Source organism: Eubalaena glacialis, chromosome 4 (assembly GCF_028564815.1).
Source record: "Eubalaena glacialis isolate mEubGla1 chromosome 4, mEubGla1.1.hap2.+ XY, whole genome shotgun sequence".
Lineage (NCBI taxonomy): Eukaryota > Metazoa > Chordata > Mammalia > Artiodactyla > Balaenidae > Eubalaena > Eubalaena glacialis.
This window is the reverse complement of record NC_083719.1, coordinates 178,167,435-178,178,231: the sequence shown is the minus strand read 5'-3', so window position 1 is coordinate 178,178,231 and position 10,797 is coordinate 178,167,435. Positions and strand designations below refer to the sequence as shown.

The 10,797-nt window shown below is 56.6% G+C and overlaps 1 protein-coding gene across 2 annotated transcripts in view; it reads left to right on the top strand.

Annotated features, from left to right (window-relative positions):
- The first annotated feature begins 9,638 nt into the window (after positions 1-9,638).
- ADGRL1 (adhesion G protein-coupled receptor L1) overlaps positions 9,639-10,797 on the top strand; it is a 44,076-nt gene continuing 42,917 nt past the window's right edge. For both annotated transcript variants that reach the window (XM_061190385.1, XM_061190383.1), the window contains exon 1: positions 9,639-10,455. The gene's annotated coding sequence lies outside the window, so the exon portion shown is untranslated. The remainder of the gene's footprint in view (positions 10,456-10,797) is intronic.

Below are 10,797 nucleotides of genomic sequence, written 5' to 3'. Positions count from 1 at the left end.
AGCTCCCCAAGGCCACTTTCGGGTGAGTGCCTTGCCTCAAAATATCAATTTCCCAGTGGTCCTCACCTGAAGGTGATTGTGCCCTCCCACAAGGGACATTTATCTCAACTAGGCACATGCTACTGGCATCTAGTGGGCAGAGGCCAGGGATGCTTCTCAACATCCTCCAATGCACAGGATAGACCCCCTACAACAAAGAATCATCCAGCCCCAAATGTCAGTGGTCCAAAGTTAGGAAACACTGGGCTCCCCCAACTCCACCATGGATTACTTCTGCCCGTCCTTGAGTGTCACAAGAATGTGATCATGCAGGGCACCCTATTTGTGTCTTATGTGCATCATGCACAGGGCTGTGTATGAGTTCATACCTTGTTCTTTTCTTTTTGGCTGAGTCGGGTCTTAGTTGCAGCATGCGGGATCTTCGTTGTGGCGTGTGGGCTCTTCATGTGGTGCACGGGCTTCTCTCTAGTTGTGGCATGTGGGTTTTCTCTTCTCTAGTTGTGGTGCACAGGCTCCAGGGCGTGTGGGCTCTGTAGTTGTGGCGCGTGGGTTCCAGAGTGCGTGGGCTCTGTAGTTTGCGGCACATGGGCTCTAGCTAAGGCGCCCAAGCTCAGTAGTTGTGGCACACGGGCTTAGCTGCCCTGCGGCATGTGGGATCTTAGTTCCCTCACCAGGGATGGAACCTGCATCCCCTGCATTGTAAGGTGGATTCTTTACCACTGGACCACCAAGGAAGTCCCCATACTTTGTTCTTTTTCATTGCTGCACCGTATTCCATTGAATGAGTATACCCCAATTAATTTTCCATTTGCCAGTCGATGGTCACATGGCCGGTGTCCGGCATCTGGCGATGGTGAATGAGTCTGCTATGAACATCCATGTATGTGCCTTTTGGTGGCAGAAGCTCCCATTCCCATTGGGAATAAACCCAAGAATGGAATTGCTGGGTCAGAGCAATTGACAGCAATTAGTAGATCAGTCTGTGAGAGTTAAAGCTCAGGGAATTTTGCACAAAACCCCTGACTTCTCTCTTGAAGAATCTATCCTATCAATTCCGAGCCTGACTTCCCATGTAGTAGCTCTCAGCTGAAGCTGAGTAGTAGCAAGCGGCTGCCGGCTTAAAAGGGGGTGCATATTCCGGCTACCCACAGGTGTCACCCTCCCTCCTCGCTGCCTCACACCTGCCCCATTTCTGGTTTTCTTGCCTTGTCAGCCTCTGGCATTGAGGGATCTGTCCTGGGCTCATGCAAGTTCGGGAATCACTTTTTACCTTCCTCCTGCCCTACTGCAGCCTGGACCCTGCTGGCATTTTTCTTGGCAACATCCTCAGAACCCCCTCTCTGCCCAGACCACCAGTGTCTTCTATCTTCAGCTGGTGGGTTCCTGCTGTCTGCTTACAGGTCACTTCCCCAGGGCAACCTTCTCTGAGCCCCCTGGCTGGGTAAGGCTTCCAGCTTGAACTCTCCCACAGCCCCTGTCTTCCATCCCTCACATCGTGGATTCCTTACCAGTTCCCAGTCAAGCAGGACTGCATCTGTCTCCTTCATTTGCCCTCCACCCAACTCAATACACAGTGAATACTGGCCAGGGCATGAAGAAGAGAGAGGGAGAGCCCTCCTGCCAGGTTGCAGGAGCAAGCTGGGTTCCTAGGCGGAGCTTGACATGCACACCTCACTACTCAGAAGCTCTTTCCCCATTGCTGGCCCTAGGGGTCAAGGCCTGAGAAACTACCCTCCTCGCCCGTCCCCCCACAGTCTATACCAGCCATGGCTGGCAAAATGCAGGGCCCCTTCCCTGGGGTCCTTAATTTCTCACAGGCCAGGCCCACCCCTCAACCATCCCAGCCGCCCATGCACTGTCCAAATGTCCCCCCAGTCACGTCCTTCACCTCCAGGACTCTCCCTGACTCCTCACCTGTCTTCCCTCCACCAACTGTGCTCTACGCCCTCGGTAGTCCCCCACCTCCACCCCCCACCCCCGCCCTCCGCCAGACCCCTCAGCTTTCCCTCCTCACCCCTCGTCTCTCCCAAGCACTCAGCCAGCCATCTCCTTCTGTTCCTTACCTGACTCCTCCAACCTCCCCATGGCTTTTTCTTCCCCCCGCTTTCAGCAGCCCCCAAGTCGGACACGCTCAGCTCTCTCCCTTCACCCCCACTTCGTCCCCTCACCCCGGACTCCTCCGCCGGCCCTGTGCCCTTCACCCTCCTCCCCTGGCCCCTGGGACTTGCCTCCAGAGCACCTGGTGGGGAAGAGGCGGGGCCTCCTCACCTGGCGGCCGCAGAGCAGCGGGGCAGCGGCCCCTAGCGGCCGGGGAGGGAAGCGCAGCCCAACTGGCCTCCCCTCCCAGTTGGTGGGAATGGGCCACCATTGCTGCCTGCCTGCTGTTGCTCAGACAGGACCCGGGAGGCTTCCTGGACTCTTGCCTTCCGGGAGTGAGGATGGTGGAGTGTTTGCAGTTTTCAACAGCGTGATCAAGAGGTGACACTTGAGTAGTCCTGATGGGGGAGGGGGGGGTGCATGGAGGGAGGGCGTCCTGTTGGCTCTGACCCTATGCCTCAAATCTGACCACTTCTCCCCAGCATCCTGTTCCAGGCCTCCATCGCCCTCACCTGCATTGACTGTGAAATCCATCTCCCCAGTCTCCTGGCTCCCTCTCACATCCTCTCTATAATTTTGTTTTAATTGAGGTAAAATTCACAAAACAGAAAATTAACCACTAACCATTTTAAAGTGAACTATTCAGTGGCATTTAGTACATTCACAATGTTATAATGTTGTACAATTATCACCTCTATCTATTTCCAAGGCATTTTCATCATCCCAAAAGGCAACTCTGTATCCAGTGGCAGTAACTTGCCCTCCCCCCTCCCCCAGCCCCTTGCGATCGCCAATCTGCTATCTGTCTCTATGGATTTGCCCATTCTGGACATTTCATATCAACGGAATCATACAATACATGACCTTTTAGGTCTGATTTTTTTTCACTCAGCATAATGTTTTCAAGGTTCATCCACATTGTAGCATGTATCAGAACTTCATTCCTTTTTACGGGTGAATAATGATTATACAACATTTATTTATCTGATCAACCACTGATGAACATTTGGGTTGTTTCCATCTTCAAGCTTCTGTGAATAGTGCTGCTGTGAACGCTGGTGTACAAGTATCTATTTGGATACCTGTTTTCAATTATTTTAGGTACTTACTTAAGAGTGGAATTGCCGGTTCACATGGTCATTCTATGTTGTATTTATTGATCCTATGATCTGTTAAATGTTCAAATAAGACCATGCCATCCCCCTGCTCATAGTCTTTCCTTAGCTCCTCCTGTCACTGAGAATCTAATCCAGACCCTCCCCACAGCCTCTCAGGCTGTGTCTGGTGGTCCCACCAAGCTGGCCCTCTTGCTCTTCAAATAGTCCTGTCTGTTCCAACCACAGGACCTTTGCACTTACTGTTTCCTCTCTTGGAACACCCTTCCCCCAGATTGCACATGATGAGCTCCTTTCCGCTTTTCAGGTCTCAGCTCAAATGTCTCCACACGCACAACCCTCCCGGCCACCTCAGCCTAAAGCATACTCACCCACATCCCATCTCATGATTCCTCATTGCTTTTTCCTTCATAGAATTGTTCACGTTCTGAAATTTTCTTCGTGTTACTAGTGAATCACCAGCCTCCCCAATAAAGTGCAAGCTCCAGGAGGACAGTGACTTTGTGTCTCTTATTCACCATCATACCCTCAGCTTCCAAAACAGAGCCTGGAAGCAGTGTCAGGACCAGGGTGAGGCAAAAAAAAGAGAAAGCATATTTTAATGCAATACTTAAAAAAAAAATTAAAATTCATGCAAAAATTCATGATGAACAAAATGTCAAAATCTTCAATAAAAAGATAGCACCAGTTTTCCTGACGTTCCCTTTCCCCTCAGGCTCCAACGTGGCTCCACATGGCACGCATATTGATCCTGCCTTTATTTAAAAAGTTGATTCTTTTGGTCAGTGTGGATTTTTTACATGAATTTTGGGTTTCTTAAATATTGCATTGCAATATTATTTTTCTTGATCGCTGAGTTTTTTTGGCATCCTCTTAAGTTTTGTGGCCCAGGAAGTGCCTCATTCACCTCATCCCAGTGCTTGCCCTGTCTGGAGCTTAGTATTCACTTCCTCCATCTGTTGGTGTTTGAGGATGAAGGGATGAGCCAGAGGGAAGCTGGGAGCCAGGTGACCACCAACACTTGAGTAGCAGGGCAGCTGCTCCAAGCAAGGTCCTGGGTCAGGCAGTCCTGCTCAGAAGCTGACTTCAATTTTTTTAACTATTTGGGCAAGCCTCAGTTTTCCCTTCTGTAACATGGGGAGAAAGTAACTACCTCACAGGGTGATCATTAATAGTAAATGAGGGACTTCCCTGGTGGTCCAGTGGTTAAGACTCCATGCTTCCACTGCAGGGGGCACAGGTTTCCCTGGTCAGGAAACTAAGATCCTGCATGCGGTGCAGCAAAAAATAAAAAACGATAAAGATAACCATTAGAAAAAAAAAAAAAAAAAGACTAGTAGATTGTATGATATGTGAATTATACCTCAATAAAGCTGTTAAAAAAAAAGCCAAAAAATAAAGACTAAATGAGACTCGGTCCACTTCTCAGCCAGCCTGGGTCTCTCCTCAGTCACCTACTCAGACACCTCCACTTGAATATCTATTAAACCAAATGTAACTCCTGGATCTAACCTCCAAAACCACCCCTCCTTCGAGGGTCTCCATCCTTCCAGGCGCTCCGGCCACAGGCTTTGACTTGCCTCTTTCCCTTGCATCCCACTTCCCATGTATCTGCTCCACCTTCAAAGTACACCCAGAATCTGCCCGGTGCTCACCTCCTGTCACCTCCCTGCTCCTACCCCAGTATTGCTCACCTGGACCAGTGCAGTTGCCTCCTCTCTGGTCCCCCAGCTTCTGCTCTTGACCCCCACACTCTGTTCCCCCACCAGGGCCAGAGGGCACCTGTGAACATCTAAGTCAGGGCACATCCCTCCTCTGCTCAGAATCTTCCATTGCTCCCAGCTGACTCCAAGCAAAAATCAGTTCTCCCCAAAGCACACTAGGCCAGCACGATCTGGCCCATTACCTCCCTACCCTCACCTCCTCCTCCTTTTGCCCTTACTCCCTCCCTCCAGCCACACAGGCCCTCTCATGGATCCTTTGAACACCCAGCATGATTTCTGCCTCAGGACCTTTACATGGGCTGTTTCCTCTGCCTGGAACCCCCTTCCCCCAGATCTCCCCATGACTCCTCCCATCTCTTCAGGTCTTTACCCAAATACCACCTTCTCAGTGAGGTCTTCCCTGACCTCCTCTATCTAAAATTTCTGTCTTCCTTCCTTAATTTTCTTCCATAGCACTTATCATCATCTGACACCCTGTATCTTTCGTCTGATTTCTCATCTGTCTTCCTGATTGGAATGTCAGCCCCAAGAACAGAGAAGCTTGTCTGCCTTATTCACTGCTGTGTCCCCAGCACCTAGCAGGTGCTCAATACATGCTTGTTGACTGAATGCATACCTCCCCCCCACCCAAAGATAGCAGTTGGAATTAATCCCCGCCCACACAATATCCTCCCAGCTCAATTCTGAGACCACTTTACCTGGCTTTTCATTTGAGTGAAAGCATAGGACAGAACGGGGCTCAGTCACTGCCCAAGATGGGGGTACAGGGAGCTTCCAGGAGAGCCAGGGGCACACAGAACCCCACCCATCCACCCCTCTAGGCTTGGACAGATTCACCATCCACTCCCCTAGCCCCCTGCTCACTTTCCAGAGCTACTTCCATCATGCTTTCTGTGGCTGCCTTACCCACGGGATGGGGGTGCACCCGGAGAGGGCCTCCAGTCCTGCTGCCAGGCCACTAGGGCATTCTCAGCACCTAGCACCCGGCCACACTAAAGGCTGTCAGGGGTCCTCTGTGTCTGAAGAATAAACGGAAGGAATGAATACATGAACCGAATGATGAGAAGACCCTCAGGGCTGTACATCCTGTGCCAAGCAGGCTCTAGGAAAAGCCGGGCTGGGGACGCCTGCTGGGCAGTGGAGGTCTGAGCGTTGTTCCTGAATCCAGGGACGTGTTTCATCCCCAACCCCAAGCCCCGCTCCCCCCTCGCACGTGTTCTGGGTCTGCGCCCCACCCCCGCCGCACACCGGACCTAAGGAACCCAAGGTAGGACACCCATGATTGAGGGCGCCAGGCCTGAGACAGAGGACGCAGAGCACTGGGGACAGGGGAGGGTGGAGGAGCGCAGCGCCCAGGACGCTCAGCATAAGAGCCTGAAGCAGTGGGCACAACACATGGAGGGCACAGGGCGAGGGCAGAGGGCACAGGTGAGCAGAGCCATCCACGTCTGAGTACAGGGTGCCCCAGGTGCTAGGTGCGCAGAATGTAGGGTCTCCAAGACGCCGGGGGATCGCTACGTAGCGTGTCCTAGGCGTGGGGCAACCTGGGTGCGGGGGTTTTCTGGCACAGGGTGCAGAGAAAAGTGGGACGTCCAGGCTCAGGATGCACAGGACGTTGGGTAGCCAAGGCGCGGGTCACGCTGGGCGTGGGAATCCCGAGGCACAAGGTAGGATGCCCGAAGCGAGGAGCGCCCTGGTAGTAGGCAGTAGGGCGTCCTGGGCGCAGGGACGGACACGCGCAGTGCTGGGCACTCGGAGCCCGGGCGAGACTGCGCGCGCGCGGACGCGTTAGTTTCCGGAGCCGGGCTGCTGGAGCGTCCTCCACTGCGACTGCGCAGGCCAGGGTCTTGGGAGAGAAGAGGCGCTGGGGCTGTTTCGCGCCCCCAGCCTCTACTTATCCTTCGCCTCGTGAGCCTCTCGCCCGCTAGGCCAGAAAACCGAGATGGAATGGAGGCTAGTGAACTGATCCCGGCCACGACCAGGGGTGCTCCGCTGACCACGGGCTTTGGGAGAAAAAGGAGGGGCTGGGAGGGGGTCCTGGCCAGGATTTTTCAAACTGAGCCGGGGGTTTCTTAAAGCATGTCACTCCTTACCCTCATATAAGTTAAAGACACTGCTTCTCGCAGCCACTGAAGAATGCAAGTTAGAGCCATCTCCCAGGCACCCTCATAGGTTCCTAGGGTTGCTCCACAGAGGGAGGTGGGTGGACTGCTCAGGGCCGGAGGGTGGAGTGGTGGGAGGAGGCTTGGAGCCAGAGGGCTCTGGAGATGCTCAGCTTTCCCTGAGATGCACATTCTTGCCCCTTTCAGTCCTGCTGTTTATAGAAAGCTGACAGTGTGGATGTGGGGGGAGGGTTCCTGGTTGCCCCCTGTGGCTCCGCCCCCTCTCCCCAGCACCCCAAAGCCTTCCATGGGTCCTACCAGGTGCTGTCGAGATGCCTCAAAGTGGGAAATTGATGTGTGGAGATGTGGAACCTCCCCCATCCTCCCATCCTGGTATTGCACCAACCACAGATGGATGGGATCCTTTCCGCAGCCACCAACCTCAACTTCATACGTATTTGGTCCCTCAGATCCAGCTGATGGGCCGGGTCACCCAGATTTAAGGCCCAAAGTCTGCAGCCAGGGAATCCTGGGTGTGAAGGAGGAACAAAGGTAGCCCACTTACTCTCTCCACCCTTGAAGTTTGGGGGCTGGATTTGGCCCAGGTTCCAGGCTATAAGAATCCCTGCCCTGAAATGATGGGTGCCCACAGCAGGGGGAGGAGGGTGGTGGGTGCCTTAGAGGTAGCCCCTGGTTACCCAGCCAGCCTGGAAGTCTGGAGTCTCTGCCTTTCCCTAAATTCAGCCACAGCCACCAGACAGGCTTCTGGGAAGGGATTCTTAGAGGACAGGTTAATTCACTTGCAGATGTTCCCTTTAGGCTTTCTTAGATATTCATAGTTCCCATCTTAGTCTGCCCCAAGTTTTGTGTATTTACCACGCCACCTGCCCCGCTGCTACTTCCACACTCTTTCCCAATTCCTCACCCATTCTGCAGAGCCAAGTTGGGGTGGTAATGCATTCTCTTCCCTGGAGATAGAGACAAGGGTTTGCCCCCCTCCCCATCCTCAGCCAGTCCCCTTCCTCTATAATCCAGATCGGGACTTGTCTGCCCTACTCCCCCCACTGTTGCCCGCTCTGTGTCTGCCAAGATTCAGCCCGGACTTTGTATGAACTGGCCGGTTTACTATTTAGGCCTCCCTTGGATGGACTCCCTTCCCCGAGGATCCAAGCCAGGGATTTGCTCCTCCCCATCCATCAGTCTTCGCGTTGCACCCATCTTTCATAAAATGCCAGGCTTCCAGGTTCGCTCTCCCGAGATCCTCACCGGATCTTACCTCTCAGGACCTTACCGTACCCGCCCCCCTCAAGGATTCTTGCCACCCCCCTCCAGTTTTTCCTCAGCCCTCACCCTGCACTGAGCTGTCTATTCTGCCGAAGTGCCTATTTTTGGCCCGGGACCCGGTTTTATAGTCCCCACTGTGGGTCTTGGCAGTCACAGCTCTGGCTCCGGGGATCCAAGCCAAGTCGGACTGCTTTCCCCACCCCGGGGGTGTGGGGGGTGCGGGGCTCCCTTCGGTAGCCTCAGCCTGAAACCTGCCCCTCGCCTCACTCGGCCAGATGCCTAGGAGCCCGCTGGTTCCTTGCCCTACTTCTTCAAGTCCACCAGCTGCAGTGTAGTTGCTAGGCTGTGGAAATCCGTACCGAGTTTTTGCTCTTGCCGAGAACCTAAAATTAAAATTTTTTTCTCCCTTGCCCCGCCCCCCTCCCAAAGCGAGACGTTTGAGGTGTTTATACAGATACTAACCTCCCGCTAACATCCCCCTCCCCGCTCCTCCGGCCCGGTCAGCTCCAAGCCCTTGTCCAGTTGACAGGGATCTTTTGCTGGGGGTCTTGTCCCATCCCGCACATTCCAGTCCTGGCTTTGCGGCCCTCCCTCGCCTTTTATTGTAGGTCTGGTCTCCCAGGGTAGCGGCCTCCTCATTGCATTCCCTTCGCATCACCCCTGGATCCTGAAACCGCTTTTACCTGCCCGCTTCGGTGCAGCCAGCGCTCCGGATCCTTTCGTGTCCGAGTCCATCCCTCCTTTTGCCCCTCCTTCTTGCACGTCGCTGCCAGGAAGACGGCCCACGCGCCTCAGCCGCTAAGCAGCCCCCTCCTGGAGCCCCCTGCGAGTCCAGGTCTGGGAACTCTAGGCCAGGTCTTGCTTGTTCCCACTGCATTAGGCATGACGCATTACTCCGTCTCCCGAGGAAGAATCCGGCCCGAAATTTGCGTGCCCCGGGTGCATTTGGCCTTGTCGCAGCTCCCTTCGTTCCTCCCATCTCTATCTAATCCAACCCGGGTTTTGCATACCCCTTCCAGATCTCTCCCATTTCTCCCCTCACCGGGCTCCGCGCCTTTCCTTTACTTCGCTAAGGGCAAAATCCGCTCCGGGTCTTCCTTGAGCTTGTCTCCCCTCCCCCACTTCCCGTTCCAACGCCGGGATCCAGCACGTCTCCTTCTCTCTCCCCGTTTTTCCAGAGGGGCTAGAGGGGGCGAAGGGGAGGAAAATCCATCCCGGGTTTTCGGGCCGGCCCCCGGTGCGCTCGGGCAGGTTGCTGCGGCCGGTCCTGGGCGGCGGCTCCGCGCCGCGTTTTATGCGCGCCCGCGCCCCCCTCCTGGAGCTGGTGCGCCGGAGAGAGGGGCGAGCAGGCGGCTTGTCATTGCTGGTGCCCGGCGCCGGCTCTGTCCGCGCGTCCTGCGGTGCCCACGGGCCCGGCTGAGCGCCCCCCCCTCCAGCCACCCCGGGGGCGCGACACCGCCTCGCCCGCCTACAGCCGCGCCCCCCCTCAAGCTCCGCGGCGCCCGCCCCCTATCCGAGCCCCCTGCGGCCACTGCGGGGAGCCCGAGCCGTCGGCGCGGGAGCTGTCGGCGCTGCGGCGCCCCCGCCCCACCGTCTGCCGAGAAGGCCCCGGCGGATGGGGCCCCGCGGGCCCCGGAGCGGCGCCGCCGGGCGGCGGGGGGCTGCAGGGGCGCCCCAGCTGCCCCGTTAACCCCTCGGCCGCCACCGTCGGAGGGGGCTGGGAAGTCGCCTGGGCGCACACGTGCAGCCTCCGTCGGGGCCGCGGAGCTGCGGGGGAGATGCGGGCAGCTGCTAGCGCCTCTTCGGGGGGCTCCGCCTCGCCCCAGCCCCCGGAGCTCTGACACCGCCCCCGCCCCGCCGCCTCCGCCGCCTCCCTCCCTGGGAGGGGCGCGGACCCGGTCGCCCCCAGCCCCGAGTCTCTGCTGCCGCGAGGGGGCCGCCTTTGGAGCTGTGTAATCCGCTTTTTTTTTTTTTTTTTTTTAATTTTTGGTTGGTGGCGGCGGTGCTGGGCCCCGCCAACCCTCGCCCGTTTTCCCCCCGCCCCGGTTCCGGGAGATGTGCCGGGCGGGGGGCCTGGGTTCGCGGAGCCGCAGGAGAGACGCGCAAAGCCGACCCCGGAGCGGCGCTGGACAGGTGAGTGTCTGCGGGCCCAGGGCGAGGGGGACGCCGTACCTGGGCCAGGTGTGTGGGCCGAGGTAGGGAGGATGGGAGCCGGGGCCTGTGCTAGCCGGGAAGGGGGAGGGGATGCTGGAGCCGCGGGTCACCGCACAGGAGCGCGAGGGGAATCGAGGGCGGCCTGCACCTCACCCGCACCGGCCAGGAGACCGGGAGTGGCAGCCGCCATGGAGTGTCGGGGGTGCGGATGCGCGGCCGCCGGGTGCCGGTGGGGGGAGGGGACCGCGAGTGTGCCCGCGCGTGGCTGCGTGTGCCCGCGCGCGCGCCAGCCTTTGTGGGGAAGCGGCGCGGCGGTGCCTG